Source organism: Topomyia yanbarensis, chromosome 3, assembly GCF_030247195.1.
Source record: "Topomyia yanbarensis strain Yona2022 chromosome 3, ASM3024719v1, whole genome shotgun sequence".
Classification (NCBI taxonomy): Eukaryota; Metazoa; Arthropoda; class Insecta; order Diptera; family Culicidae; genus Topomyia; species Topomyia yanbarensis.
This window is the reverse complement of record NC_080672.1, coordinates 342,085,781-342,102,714: the sequence shown is the minus strand read 5'-3', so window position 1 is coordinate 342,102,714 and position 16,934 is coordinate 342,085,781. Positions and strand designations below refer to the sequence as shown.

General features: G+C 34.9%; 1 protein-coding gene across 21 annotated transcripts in view; it reads right to left on the bottom strand.

Moving 5' to 3' along the window:
- The window catches only part of LOC131693700 (glucose transporter type 1), a 704,006-nt gene that overhangs the window by 227,204 nt on the left and 459,868 nt on the right, over window positions 1–16,934 (bottom strand). The gene's annotated exons all lie outside the window — the stretch shown is intronic.

The following is a 16,934-nucleotide window of genomic DNA, read 5'->3' as shown; positions in this document are numbered from 1 at the left end:
GTTTTTTTCTGTAGTCTTTGTTTATTTTATTTTCTTTATTTATACTATTTGATCTAACATAACCAATTGCAAGGTTTTGCGTAAGCGAGTTGCATTTCTGATGAAAGTAGTGCCAGACATTCATTCGTTCTCTTTCCCTTCCGAAAACCAAGCTGGGTATCTGATAGCAAGTCGTTCGCCTCAAACTTTCTGTCGAGACGCCCTAGGATAATTTTTTCCATCAATTTCCTGATGCATGATAGCATTGCAATCGGTCGATACCAGTTATGGTCGGAGGCTGGTTTTCCCGGTTTTGGAATTGCGCTGACTCTAACTTGTCTCCGTCTTTTAGCAAAGTCAAGCCGATTCTTCACCAAGTTGAAGTTTATTCTGTCTAGACCCGGAGCATTATTGTTACATGAAAGGAGCGCAATTGAAAATTCCATCATTGTCAAAGGCGAATCTATGGAATCGTTACTTGTGGGAGCCTCGCGAATAATTTTCTGCGTGGAAGAAGAATTTGGACAAACTTTCTTAGCAAAATTAAATATCCAGCGATTCGAAAAATCTTCGCTTTCATTAGTCACGTTTCGATTTCTCATTCTTCTGGACGTATTCCTAAGAGTACTCATTGATGTTTCTCTTGACAAGCCATCAACGAAGCGTCTCCAATAACAAGACTTTTTGGCACGATGTAGACTGTCAAATTTGTTTTGCAAAATCAAATTTTTCAAAGTTCTTACGTATACCCCCTTTCCGTTTCATAATTTATTTGTAGGCAACTTGTTTAGCTTCACATGCATCAGAGCACTCTTTGTCCAAGGATTAGGAGACAGTCTATTTATTGTCATGCCAGGATTGCATTTCGTTTGGGTTTTGGCTATGAACTCATATCCCTAGTAGCAATTAAGGTTTTATGGCACTCTTGAGCCCTCCTTAAAACTTAGATTGCATTTGTAGTGCGCTATAAAACTAGAAATGCTACTTGGGACTCTTCGGTAGGGGGTAGCTCTTCCGCCGAAACAATGTATATAGCCTGCACTTTTGTCTGAATATCGAATATTTGCACATTTTATTCATCTAAATAGTGCTGCAAATATGTAAATATGTTAACTGCATTTCCTAAATATTTATGAAAATGCTTACTGGGTGGTAAATATGGATTGGAAAGTTTTAGAAGACTACAAGCGTTATGACTACCTGACAATCCGGTACGACATTGATCAACGCAATGATGCTAGAAGGACAAGGATAAAGATCTCTTTGTGGAACCACAACGCTCACTCTTCTAACTTGAATGTAAGTGAAAAGAAACCTTAGCTATGATATGTGACACCACCACGCAAATTAAACTGGTGCCAAGAAACTGATGACCCTCAGCTTACTTATTTACTTTCTTTTTTTTCTAGCATAAAAATAATCGAATTATTTATCCCGGAATATCAAAGCCACAGGGTAATCGAGTTTGAGCTGTATTGTAAAAGACACACCTTATTACAAAGTTTGTCTTACAAATCTTGCACAAATATCTTTTAAAAACTGATATATACTTTTAACGCGTTACCATTTTAAATAACACAGTGAACTTTAAAAATGTATTCGAGGTGTGTCTCCTTCACTTAAACATGTAACAATAGCCCCTAATGTTTAATATGTGTGATACGTTGACAGACCCCAAGCTCATTTGAGATGTCAACAATTGATTTTCAACAGCCCTCAACATGCCCTTCAATATAAAACACTTTCCCAAAAAGTTGAAAAAATCAAAATCAAACTGATAGAGGGCAAGAAAAAATTGGTAGTGATTTTTGTGAGATGATCTTTTGCTAATCAGTAACTAGCACCATCTGGGTGGTTAGTCATGATTTTATCAGCAGCGAGAATTTTCAAACAAATAAAACGATGATTATCAGCCATGAATGCGGTTTGATTTTTTTTTGATTTTGATTTTTCCAGCACTCTTCCCAATTTCTCACAAACTGAGTTTTATTAGATTCTGAGATGTTTATGATTTTCGAGCGAGAAAAGGCGCTTTAACCTAGGCTTATTAGCCAGGGCATGGTGTAAATACCTCTGTCCCATCCAAAAAGACCAAAGGAAAGACATTAACCTTCTTAGCCAAGTCACTGCCAACGTTTTAGCCCAACCCCCTACAATCTGAAACCGTCGGTACGGTTGTCCTCGTTTCATCCTCATTCAAGTTTCAAAACGATTCGTTGGTTAAATTATCCATTAAATGAATAATTCAATTGTCGAGTAATATTGAAACATCTTCAAACCCAACTCTGCACAGTAGGCCTGGCCATTTTAATATTTGCGACATAATAAAATATGCTTCAAATATTAATGTTGACAAGAAAAATAGTAAAGTATAACTGCAGTGTTTTCCAGGATGCTTTTCAATACTGGCTGTGTAAGGGTTAGAATAGAAAAGAATAGAATAGAATTCTGAGATGATTATGAGTTTCATTGATTTAGTCTTCGATAAAAATACGCTGAAAAAAATTCAGTTTGGACAAGGAAGTTTTTTTTTCAAATAACTTTTTTTTTAAAGTGCCCAGGTTGAATTTTTGACGGTAGGTAGGGAACATAATTACCTATCTTGGAACACAATTTCATCCAAATCAAGTTTTAATTCGACTTTAAATTTTTAAAATCGATTTTTTCAGTGTAGGAGTCGATGAAGAGTTTTTTCAAAATTGTTATTCATAAATTCGACTAATTTTGTGAAAATCACTCCTACAACATTTTTTTTGTAAGATTTGTGATTTTTAGACTATAGCCATTTGAAAAAAATGGATAAAAAAAAGTTTGACCCTTTTCAAATGACAATCTAAATCATTTTTGGAAATAAAATATGCAAAGTCCCTTTTGTGACAAAGTCTCCATGTACAGAAAGTTTCATTGAAATCTAAGAGGGTGCTGCCAACTCTAAATACGATCTAGCGCGAAATCCATGCGTTACAACATGAAAAAAATTGTTTTATATATTTTGCACTATATTTTCCTTTTTCTATTATCATTTTTGTGTTTTTTTTAAATTTGTCGCATTTTTTTAATATTTGTGCCATTTATTTAAATTTGTTTCATCTTTTCATGTTTTTCCAATTTATTTATCGTTCTATTTTTCTTTTTAATCCATTTGACCAATTCATTTCATCAAATTTGTTTAATTTATTTCACTAAACTTTTTGTTTCTATTATTTTTTTGTAATTTTTCCAATATTTTCCAATTAACCTATTTTAGTGTTTTCTCTATCTGCCTCTTTTTTTCTTCTTATTTTTTAATTTTATGTAGCTTTTTTAAACCATTGTCACCTATTTTTATCATTTTTTTTGCGTTGTAATTTTTTTTCTATTCTCCATATATAGTGAAAACCCGATTTTAACCAACCCCTCTAGCAGATTTTAGAAAGAGATTTGCGCTGTCAGACCCCCTTTAGGGAAATCTAAACTAAATAATCTGGAAAGGTTATGGAGATATATCTAGGGACTAAGGAAGAATATTTTAAGAGCTTCGAATTTGTCAAGTCCCAAATTTGTCAATGTCCCCGTTTTGTCAGCGCAAATTCACCAAGGGGCTGATAAAAACGGGTGAAGTGGCCGATATTTTCAAGCCATATGCTGTCGAAGTACATACAGAAAAATTCGGTTTGGCATGCTTTTTGTAGCTGTGGTCTAAAAAGCTACATTTTTATTGCAACCGAGACCGTCTACGAGTAAATTAGCGTGAAAGAGTGCATGGAAAAATTATTTAGGAAAAAAATTATGAGCCGATATCTGTTTTTGGAGTCACCTCTCTGGGGTCGGTAATAGTCACTCAGTGCGGACTCCCTTTGAAATGTATCACCTTTTGAAATAGAAAAAAAAACATTTCAATTAACGACACAAACTGTATTCTACTATTAGTTATCCAAAAAAGGTATTTATGCGCTGTACATAATAGCAATGAACTATTTTTCCAATAGATTTTGAGCAAAACCGTTTTTGTGTTCGAAAAATCTACAATGATGGAGGGGGTTCTTATACTGGATTCCCCGGGCCCGTAATTTCTCTGTACAACACTGACTGTTAGCGGTGAGAATCATGAGAAGGATTCTTGCAGTAGGAATGCTGAAAAATGTCTTTACTGTGGGGAGACTCCGCGTGATCTCTCGGAATGACCCGCGTACAAATTGTGCGACGTAAATCTAAAGCAATCCCTCGCGGAATGTTCAACGCAGTCTTTTGTAGGAATACTAGAGAAAATTACGCCCGCGAACGCGACCAATTTTTAAGCTTCTCCTGTTTAATGAAGACTGCGAATCGGACGATCTCATTGGAGGAACCTTTTGTTACTGCCCCTAGAAGATTTTTTTTATTTTGATTATAGAGGTTTTAACCTTTGGTTCATTTTTGGGTTAGAGAAAACTCTTTTGGAAAAATCTCTAATCCTATGAGCGGGGTTGGGATTCGAAACCAGCTGAGCTGCGTACAAGGCAATCGATTTACCAACTACGCTATGTCTGTCCCCTTACCTAGATGATTTCGAAAGTGGAAAACTATTTCCTCATCTATTATGAAATTGTCCAACAGTCAAACAATTGAGCTTTCGTTCTTTTGGCTGTCCTTAGATACACGACACTAAGTTAAAACGACTGAAACCTAGTGGCATAGTTTCGATTAGAAAACAAATTATGAGTAGAAACGACAAGGAAAAAACCGATTTAATCCACCTATCAGTGAGATGAGACATTTCTTACACATATCACTGTTGTATTATTCATTAGCTTGCCGATCACACGCTAAATTTACAAGCAACTAGATGTGAGATGTGCACGAATAACGCTTCGAATAAACTGAATACATTAAAGAAAAATAATAAAACAAAACAAAATTTAAAATAAAAAAGTTATTCATAAAATGGATAGAATGATTAACATAAATCAAATTAATAAAATAAATAAATCAAATTAGCTCAAATTAAAATTAGACGATATTAAAACGTAATGAAATTAAGAGCGCAAATTAAATTGTTTCAGGATAACAAGCTATCATACAATAACATAAAGGACTGGCTAAACCGAATTGATAAAATTAAGAAATTGGATAAAATATGTGAACTGGGAAAAACTAACCATTTAATAAAATGATTGAAATAAATAATATGAATAAAACCATAAAAAATTGGAATAACAAAATAAATAAGGTGGGGGAAATCCGACCTAGTAAATGGTTTTGGCTGTAAAATGCTCATTTTACATCGGATCAAGTCGTTTTATATACCAAATTAAAGGTTAGATTTCTGGACAACTTTCAATGTGTAGTATTTTATTTCTATCTTGGGAAAACTTTGAGATACCAGTGTATTACGAAAACGTTCATTTTTGCTGTTTTCAAAAATGGTGGGGTAAACCCGACCGCCTATGTTTTTGGTTGATTTAGTATAGATACTACCCAAATTATATGGATTTATCATTGAAAATAAATCAATGAATGTTATGTTATTGAATTGTAGCATGAAGAAAATGGAATTCAATATCAATCTTGGAATGTCCAAATCACGAGCTGTAGTACGTAAAGATATTCCCATTTTTCTCGGAGCAATTACTAGACGAATACTATATTCATCACGTTTTTGTATCTTTCGTTTGTAATTATGAACCATTGTGAAAAAATAATAAAAAATAACAATAAAAATATATTCCAATTTTATAAATAATCATTTTCTTAGCAAAAAAGCGGTCGGATTTATCCTACTATTTAGAGATCAGATTTGCCCCACCGCGTCATTACGATGCAATTAAAAAAATGATGAAAAAGTTGGACTAAATTCATCTATGCACTTTGTAGGCCTTTAATCAAAGATTTTAAATCCACTTACACTTTTTATGCTTTCACTTTAACAATAAGAAATATTCTGTAGTCAATGATACACAAAAATCAAATCAAAAGTTGTAAAAACAACAATAAGGTTTGAGCATCTCAATGTAGACTAGTAAAATGCTGTCATACCACCATTATAATTATTTTTGATGCTCTACACGACAACATTGATATTAGTTCGCTTAGTGCTTTCGATTTTCGATAACAGAGGGGGTCGGGTTTACCCAACGGTCGGATTTGCCCCACCTTACCCTAATATGAATAATATGGATTAAATTAACTCTTTCATACCATTCATTGTCGCATATATAGGGCTCCAAAGCCGTTTTTTTTAAAAAAGTGTTAGAGTAAAGAAACACGAAAAACCTGTTTTGATCAAGATAGATACTTCTCTAGCAGTGTTAGAAGCTGCTGAATTTTTACATACTAATCCTTAAACACATCTCCTGCAAAGTTTTGAATAGTTTGGGCAGAAAAGGTAGCCGAAAGCAGTCCAAATTAATAAGATTTATCAGTTTTTAAAAATATTTGAAGAAAATGAAGATATATCAAAATATAATTTTTCACCGATGACTGAAAATGTCTCTGGCAGCACTGCTCTAGTTAAATCCAATCAAAACAATTGCAACAACTTGTGTTCTACGGATCTTTCGTGCAACTATTAGCGCTCAAATAAACGGTGATTGTCACAATTATTAGTTTTACTTTTTTGTGAAGAAACCTTGTCCAAGCCCAAAGTTATAATGCCCATGAACGCATATTTGTCCCGTTTTCTATCTTTATGGGACTGATTTGCAAGCATGGGCAGTAAAGCTATTTGAAAATGTTGTTCATAAATAACAGGATAAACAGAGAGTTAATAAAATCAATAAAATGAATGGGATGAATAATATAAACAAAATAAAGAATTTTTATCACAATAAAAATGTTTTCTGTCTTTTTATCATTTTTTTCATTTTGTTTGTTTTTAAGCAGTTAAATTATTAAAATGAAAAAATCAGCGATATTAAAAAGTAATAGAATTAATAGAAGAAATTATATTGTATCTAATTAATGTTCTAGATGAAATGAATAATGACTGAACAAAATTAGTCAGATTATTAAAATAAATAAAAGTGTGAACCGGAAAAATATCAAAAAAATATTAGAAAAAAGTGAATAAAATAAATTAAATGAATAATTCGATTAAGATACATAAAATAATAAACTGATCAGAATGCATACAAAGAATTAAATGAATACAATAGATAAAATTAGGTCACATAAACAAAATAAATAAAAACAATGCTAAATAAAAAAAAAATTAAAATGAAATGATCATATATTTATTATTAGCCAAATATTTAAAATGCAAAAAATAAACCAATCGAATATAATACATTAAAGGAATGAGCTGGAAAAAAATGAGAATATATAATATTTTAAGAAAGTTGTTGAAATGAAGTAAATGAATAAATCGAATTTCACGAATTCCAAAACCATTGTTTCAGAATATTCTGAAATGTTTGTGAAAATCCCATTGCAAAGAGCACGTTTTCGTTCTTCTTTTCTTGACGGAATTTTTAGGATTATCTGGTGTTTCTACTTTATTGATGGTCCTTAATTAGTCGTCAGAAAATCTAGAAATCAGGAATTTGTTTTGGAATTAAAAGATATCTTTTTGGTTACAGACATCTGAAAAATGATTTTGTATAGAATGGAATTTTCAGGTTCAGTATTTTAACTCGTAATTAGAAATAGTAAACTGAGAAAAGGCCACCTGTAAATAGTATTCATTTGCATTGAAATATCTAGAAAAGAGTGTCAAGTGTCCAGGCTATGTTGGCAATTATATTATTGTCGATGGCATAAAACTCATACATGCAGTCAATTACAATGCAGTCCTTTTCCACCCATCTTTATTACTTGCGAATTGTTTCGTTCGGAACTCTCGTTCTGGAGATATGGGTTAATGAGTCCTACACAAAGCAATACCATTGCAAAGAAATGGTTCAAACTACCAGAATAAGTACTTAAATTCATCGAAAAGCCAGTTAGTATTGAAAGTGCCCCTGGACTACTTTGAGACACGAACATTCTTGAAATTACATGTCGTATTTTTTCGCAAATAAATATGCTTTTAGTCACATTGATCATGAAAAATGTATATTGGGGTTTTCAGTACAACTCAGTGTCAGTTGTGAGGAATGGTAAATAATGGTTAGAGCTGTGACATTATTTTTGTTTATAGTGCAAAATTTTGATTCTTTAAATCTTTATTTTCAATAATGCAACTGATAAATTTTCACTACAATTTTGTTATTCAAAAATACAGTTGCTCTTGGTGATGCTACGAGTATAATATGAATATGAATTATATTAGAAATATATTCTCTCACTACTAGGAGGATTACTTGATGTATTCATATACCATCCAACGTTTATCTCACGAGTGAACGCATTGCTCAATCCAACGGGTAAATTCATCAACTCTGGACAATGAGGGTGGATGCAGCGTAGTTGGTAAATCGATTGCCTTGTACGGAGCGCACCTGGGTTCGAGTCCCGACCCCGCACATATGGTTAGAAATTTTTCATAAGAGATTTTTCTAACCCGAAGAGGCGAATGACCTTAAGGTTAAAATCTCTATAATCGAAATTAAAAAACTCTGGACAAATTTGCACATTGAAGTGAATTTACACATTATTTTGTCTTTAAAATGAACTTGCTTATTAATTTTTGAGAAATAGGTAATTGATTATTAAGCAAATTCACAAAATGTTTTTGGAATCAAAATCCTTGAATCACACAGATGTGTTTGCATACCCGGATATTCAAAATAGGTTTAGTTTTGACCCTAAAAAACCAGCAAAGCAATACTCTGTATGGAACGGTCTCGTTTTTAGTTAGTGGAAATTGGTAAGCGAAGAATGAAAATACAAAATGTTTAATATCTCCGCCGCTCGCGAACGGATTTTGACAATCTATAGCTTGTTAGAAGGGTATTTTCATAAGCTTTTTGTTTCTGTTTATTCCACGCGATATAGTTGCTTTGTTCGAATGTTATTCGCTTCGAACCAGCCCTGTTTTGACAAAATTACTCATATCTCAGAAAGCAAACAACATATCGAAAAACAAAAAGCGTTAGGCCTTTCATTTGAAACTAGTTTCATTAAGATCGGTTCAGCCATTGCTGAGATAATTACATGACATTTTATACATACATACATACACACATACACACATACACACATACACACATACACACATACACACATACACACATACACACATACACACATACACACATACAGACATTGTCTCAATTTGTCGAGCTGAGTCGATTGGTATATGGAACTCGGCCCTCCGGGCCTTGGAAAAAGTTTTCAAAGTTTGAGCGAATCCTATACATTTCTTTTGTAAGAAATGTAAAAAGTCACGATTACACACATGGAACGAGTTATTTGAGCCAATTTATTCTGTCTTAGTTCTCAGGTGGTACATTGTAGTCGGGGATTTGTGCGTAATCCGTTAGGATCTAAGTAAGTTCAAAAATTCAAACTTTGAACGCGGTGAAGCTCACGAAACGTATCGTGTGAAATAAACATATTCAACAAAATTTACAGCTTTTTGGTCATTGATGACTAGCCGTTTCGGATAATTTGTCATCTTTGGCGGAAGGAAGTCCCAGAAGAAGTGGTCCTATTCTCGAGTAAAATTCACATTGGTTTCTCGGAGATTGTTGAACCGATTTTTATTAACTTAGTCTCACATGAAAGGCATCACGCTCTTATAGGTTGCGGTTGGATTTCATTTGAAACGGACTTCCGGTTTCGGCTCTTTATTATTAATAATAATGCAGTTGCTTTTTTTATTTTCTTCGAAGAGGAGAGAAAATTACAGATATCACTGCAGAATGTCATTGAGAATACAAATGGCTGCCTCTAATATAATCAATATATTTGTTCAGTCCCTCAAAAAGCAGTACAATAACAAAACTTGAATATTAAAAATAGTTAATGATTCAAAATAAATATATGCAGTTTCTCTGCTACTAAATCCAGAATAAATAATCAGACTACAAACCTACAAAAACCAATACATAGCCACCTTCAAATGTGCCCATCGTTAATCGTCTCCACAAAGAGTCCTCCCTGTGGATTATATTTAGCTGTATCCTACCACCGGACAGGTCCATTCCCATCAACCCAAGTCAAGTATAATCAAATTTATCGTTTCCACCAGTAGTCGGCAACGCCTCGATGATATTTGCATTCAGACAACGATCGAAGAACCAAAGCCAGAAAAATGCCTCCTGTTTGGCACATCAATTGAAAGATCAAACTTGGCATACAATTAAACCGGACGGGTGCAGCAGAGCCCCCAAATGGACGGCCTGAATCTTGTCGCTCTGGCGCATGGGACGACTCCCGGTTCCTTGTCACCGAGAAAGGCAAACTAGCCGAGAAAATAGTTTAACCCGAAATTAAATTATCCAAGTTCATCTCCGCATTTGCCTCCGGTTTGATTCCGCTATCTCCGGCCTGGGGTCCTGTGGGTTCGGCCACTCCATTGCAGTAACTCAGAAGTGTCTGTTTGCCAATGTGTATTTCAATATTGACTTTGGATTTTGCATTGCGGCAGCAGCAGCAGTGCCAGCCTCCGATAGGAATTGACGTGGCTGAGAGGAAAGAACTGCTCTCTGTATTGGCTTTTATCCTTTTCGAGAGGTTGGCACCAACAGATAACACAGATGCAGGCACAGGCCCAGTCCCTAAAGTCGGACATGTGGCTAAATTTGTTATCAACTTCTGCCCAAGCACAGATTTTTACGATATGGCAGTTTGTGGCCACCGGAGAGTGGAGATCAGTTGGTCCGTTATGCTGATTTTTTCATTTACTAAAAATTTCCTCCTGCATTCCAACCGGCCGACCGATCGACAGCGAGTGCAAATGGATCTACTGATGCAATCCGACACGAGGCACGATAGAGAGCAAGTAGATGCTTCCAATTTCAGTTTTAATGAAACTGAAAATGATATCTCTTCCTATCGTTCCCGAGTCTGAGTCCCTGAAACGAGCAGTACGGGAAGAGCTTAATTTCCTGCTAGTGGAGAAGCGAAAAACGAACCGGGTTGATGGGAACGACGATTTTGCTGAATTTGATTTTTTCCATTTTCCCATTATACGAAAAATTAAAAATTCATGAACCTTTCGTATGGCGAGCCAATTGCTATTCATAAGCTGCTGGAAAACTAACTGCCGAATCGTTTAGCTTGCAGACGACTTTTCCCGCCAGCAGCGGCACCTGTAAGCAGGAAGGAAAATGTCTTTTCAGCACGGAAATCGTACTGTCACCTAGGCAAGGCGGCCGATTTCAAATGCAAAGGTTTCCACGATTAACTATAATATTCCGAATAATAAAAAAAATACTGGGTATTAGCATCTGGACTGGTTTGAACGGCACGAGAAGGGTTTTGTCTTGTTTTTGACACATTTGGCCAACGGTAGATACATTACGCGTGGCCAGGGTCGCCGAGAGCAATCGCGGGACAGGGTGTTTTCCTCCGGTTTTCCTCCGGGTCCGGAGTTGTAGAGAAGGTCCGTACATTGAAAAAAAGGAATGATTCTGACAAATATTATTCAATAACAATTTATTTGAAAATGAAATTAAAGTTTCAATATTGGTTTGATTCAATCAGCATAGCTTGCCCAAATTCTAAATTGTAGCATGTTAGAAAATACTCTTGCGGGTGATCGTGGTGTGGTTTTGACTGTTGGGGATTATAATCTCCCTCAATTACGTTGGATGTCGGATGAAAATTTGAACTGTATGATACCGGTAAATGCTTCATCTGAACAGGAAATATCCTTGGTTGAGTCGGTTTTGGCAAACGGCATGTCTCAGATAAACGATCTCGAAAACGTAAACGCGAGACTTCTTGACTTAGCGTTCATTAGTGACACTGATTGTGTTGAATTGTGTGAGCCACCGTTACCATTGCTAAAGATCGACCAACATCACCGGCCTTTTATCTTGCTATTCGAGCTTGACGTTATTAAGCAAAACGCTCCTGGTATTGTTGTTGATTCCCTTGGCTTTGATTTTACCCGCTGTGATTTCGAGAGGCTCAACACATTGTTCGCCGAAGTTCATTGGGAGGAATTTCTTGTTGGTTGCAGTGTTAATGAAGCTGTGACAAATATGTATGACAAAATGTATGCTATATTTCGTGATGTTGTTCCTGTGAAGCGACCTCGTCGTCCGCGTGGTAAAAAGCAGCCTTGGTGGAATAACGAGCTACAGAATCTACGGAACCGTCTTCGCAAGGTTAGGAAGCGATACTTTCGCTGGAGAGATGATCGGCACAAAGCTGAGCTGCATGCCATTGAGAGCGAATATAACTCTTTGCTTGCGCATTGCTTTCGTTGCTATATTCATCGCACGGAGGAGAACCTGAAGCAGGACCCAAATTCATTTTGGTCATTTGTAAGAAGCCGTAAGCAGTCGTCCGGAATCCCACAACGTGTTAGTTACAACGCAATTACAGCCGAGTCCCCGATTGAATCGGCAAATCTATTCTCATCCTTTTTTCAAAGTGTGCAAAGTAATAACCGACCACCTTTGTCTGAAGCATATTTGAATAGTCTGCCGTTGTTCGATTTGAATATGTCGCTATTCAATTTCTCGCCGCGTGATGTGGAGCTGAAGTTGCAGTCTATTGATGGTTCTAAGGGTGCTGGTCCGGATGGCTTACCGCCTATCTTCTTCAAGAGCTGTGCTGTAACGTTGGCTGTTCCTGCGAGTATAATTTTCAACAGGTCATTGTCCGAAGGAATTTTCCCGAGTGTCTGGAAGACAGCATCTATTACACCGATCCACAAGGCAGGTAGCATCCACGATGTTGAAAATTATCGAGCCATTTCAATTTTGAGCTGCTTACCGAAAATTTTTGAAAGCCTCGTTCATGATTTGCTGTACCCGAAGATTCACCACATCATTTCCGAGTGGCAGCATGGATTTGTGAAAAAACGTTCGACGAGTACTAATCTTATGGCGAACGTTTCGTCACTTAGTAGCGCGCTTGGAAAACGTCAGCAGGTTGATGCCGTTTACGTTGATTTTGCAAAAGCGTTCGATAGGGTGCCTCATTTGTTAATCGTGGCCAAATTTGAGCGCATGGGACTTCCTGAGTGGTTGACACGGTGGATAATGTCATACCTCACCGAGCGTAGTGCATTTGTGCGCATAGATGAAACGAGATCATCTCCGTTTGTGATAGAGTCGGGTGTGCCTCAGGGTAGTCATTTGGGCCCGCTACTGTTTATTTTATTCGTAAACGATTTGTGCTCCGCTATACAGTCTCCTAAGTATATGTTTGCTGATGATCTGAAATTTTTCCGTGTAATTGCGTCGGCAGTCGATTGCTGTGCTATTCAAGCTGATATTGATATGCTGCTAAATTGGTGTACTCATAACGGGATGGAAGTAAATGTGCAAAAGTGCAATGTGATATCGTTCTGTCGAAACAGGCACGTCCTGACATTTGATTATAGAATGGCAGAAAGCAGTATCAACCGAGTTAATACGATAAAGGACCTAGGCATTCTCATCGATAACAAACTAAATTTCGCGCAGCACATTGCAATGACTACAGCCAAGGCCTATGCCGTGCTGGGGTTCATTAAACGAAACACGCAGCAATTCAGCGATATTTATTGCCTAAAAACGCTATTTTGTGCACTCGTGCGTAGCATCCTGGAGTACGGCGTGCTTGTGTGGGCACCCTATCATGCTGTTCAAATTAATCGCATCGAACGAATTCAGCGTCACTTTGTTCGTTACGCTCTGCGGTTACTACCTTGGACTGATCCTATTCGTCTACCGCCCTATGAACATCGATGCAATCTTCTACGTTTGCCAACTCTTGCAAGTCGGAGGATAATGCTGCAACGGCTCTTCGTGTTCGATCTTCTGGAAAACAATATAGATAGCCCGGAGTTGCTGAGCCAGCTCCGATTCAACGTACCACCTAGACCCACCAGACGAACTGATTTCTTTCGGTTACCGATGCATCGTACTCTTTTTTCACAAAACAATCCGTTCAATGTATGCTGTCGTAATTTTAATGATGTAGCTGACAAGTATGATTTTAACATTACTAAGACTACCTTTAAACATAGAATTATTATTAATTAAGGAACTGTCTGTACGAGAAAATCGAAGACCAGTATAAATAAATAAATAAATAAATAAAAATAAATATATAATTTTCTCAATTAGAAAATCAAACATTTCATGGTATAAACAATGTAAATGATTTTGTGAAATATCATGAGATTTTTTTGATTTCATAAGAATTTTATAAATGAGATAAAACGTTTTTCTCTAACAGCATATAATTTCGATTGTAGAAATTATGACGACATCATCAATGGTTTTATCAACGATATCAAAATGAAGATGATGCAACTGATAAGGCCAAACTGAACTGTGGTCAAAGGTTCGTCCTGACATAAAACAGAAATTAAATATTATAAAGTTAATCGTAAATTATATCATTAAGTTCATATTGCATGAAAGTTTAATAAAAAAAAACTTTGAATCCTAGAACTCAAAAACGATTTTAATGTGTAATGGACAAAATACGTAAGATCTTTTTTTTATAAATGGTGTATTAAAAGACTGATTTTTTTTATATTTTTTGACGTTCTACACTTCACTACAATTGTGTGATTCCATGAGAAACCGGCTTCATTATGATTACTGGCAATTGCAATATTGTGATACAAGAGCACTTTTTCAAAAGGGCGTAGGTGCAGGAGCACTACTTTCTAACATTTTTTGCTCGATTACTGTATTTTAAACAGCAAAACTATCTGGGAACGATTTACAGGGAATGAATACTTTTGCACGAAAAAAATATTCACTGAAAATAATTTGAGCCATTTTTCACAAAAACAGAAATTAGCTAGAGATTACTGGGTAGGGAATGTTATGAAAATATAGAGCCATAGTACTCAAGTGAGAGCAAGGATGTGAAGTATAGAGATCGGAAAACTAGAAGTGGCAGGGTCATTAGAACAGGGTGAATACCTTACGGGCTTAACTTTTGCCTTCTACTGATGGGGGTCGAGCTTAAGCAGCATAACTACGAATCGCTCAAGTCCACCAGCATGTTTCCTGGCAAAGACAGACTTGCCCCTGTTTACCGTGAGAACCGACAGCATAATATAGTGCATGTACTACTCCAAAGCATATGCAAGTAATCAATACTATAAGAACATTTAATATAATTGATTGATGAGTTAATGGACTAAAAATAAACCAATGGATATGATAATAAATAAAACTGTTCTTCGCGCTGATGTGACTGCCGAAAATTGGTAACTGGTTTTGAATTCTTCTTCCGATTTGTCAATTCTTAACCCTATACATAATTATCAGTCACTCAGACAAGACCATGCGTATTGCCCACGCGCTTGAAATATTCAGTGGGTTCATTTCCTAGTTGGTCAAATAAATACTAAACAAACAAAGAAATTAGTTTGCTTAGTCTAAAGAAATGTCAACACGATTGGCATCAACCGGCGGATACGTGCTCCATTTCATTGCCATTAAATCAACGAACTATAAAAATAAGATCGGCAAAAATTAGTTGCATAAGCGAGGTGGTTTATTTTCAAAGATAACACTGCTGTTGAATCACTTTATAAAAATAAGTGAAAAGGGACGCGGAAGAAAATAGTTGGCCATAGCCAATTTTAATTTTATTCGTATTTTAATAAATAACTTTGCAATAACTTTGCAATCTGCGGATGGGCTTCGTAAAACTTCGTGGTTGATTTTTCTGCCCCAGCTATACGGTTAAATTTGATTCATTAGTCCAATTGCAAATTCTTATCTTTTCAGTACGATATGTGACGATATATAAAGTGCACAATCGGTCAAATAGAACTCGAGAAACGAATTATGAATAACTTCACAAATCACAAATCGGAACCCGAAAAAAATTTCATCTTCATTTACTTTCTCAATTTAAATATTTTTTCCCATGTTTTGGCATATCGTCGGAGAACTTCTTCGGTATTCTTCAATTCTTCTAAATTTTTTCTCTTTTTCTTTTATTCAATATTTTAATTTTATGTATTTTTCATTTTTATTTATTTTTCATTTTTATTTATTTCATCCAGGTTATATTCATTCTATTTTCTTCATTTATTCTTATTCTACATTTTCCTTATTTATTTTGCATCATATTTTCTTTTTCTATTTTTAACATTTTTACTTCTATTTTCAAATTCGGATATTTTTTATATTTGCCCCATTTTTTTAAATTCGTTTAAAAAACAATAAAAATTAAAAAAGTTTAATTATTTTCGCTTTATTTGTTTTTTTTAATCCGTTTGTTCAATTGAGTTCCCTAAATTTATTTAATTTATTTTACTTTTATTTTATATTAGTTTTTCGCATTTTTTCATATTTTCCAATAAATCTCTTTTAATATTTTCTCTATCCGTTGTTTTTTTTTTTTTTCATATTTTTAATTTTGAAATTTCTCTCATTTTCTTAAAAAAAATCAATTTTTTAAATTTTCTCGCTTTAAGTTTTTTTGTTTTGTGGATTTTTCTGTTCTACATTAATTAGTTTTGATGTTTGTGCTTTAATTTTGCATGGACGTTTTTCAATATTCGCCCATTTTTATTTATTGTTATGTTCCATTTTTTTAGCACTTTTCTTTTTCACTCACTCAAACAATTTTCAATTTTCCATCAAATAATTTTCAATTTTACGTATTCCACCAAACAATTTTCAATTTTAAGTGTTCCATTTTGTTTATTTTACCATTTGAACATTTTTCACATAATTTAATTTTGATCCTTTTACATTTTGTGCTTATTTCATCAAATTTTAATTTTTTTCTACTTTTGCTTTATATAGATTATTTTATCTTTCAACCCATATTTTTTAAATCTTTTCTTTGTATTTTACCCATTTAAACTATTTTGATTTTACATGTTTTATATGATTTCACCTTTGTCTGTTTTTGAGCTATTGTCACTTGTTCCTTTTTTCTTCTTTTCTTTTATCTATTCCGTCAAATTTTTC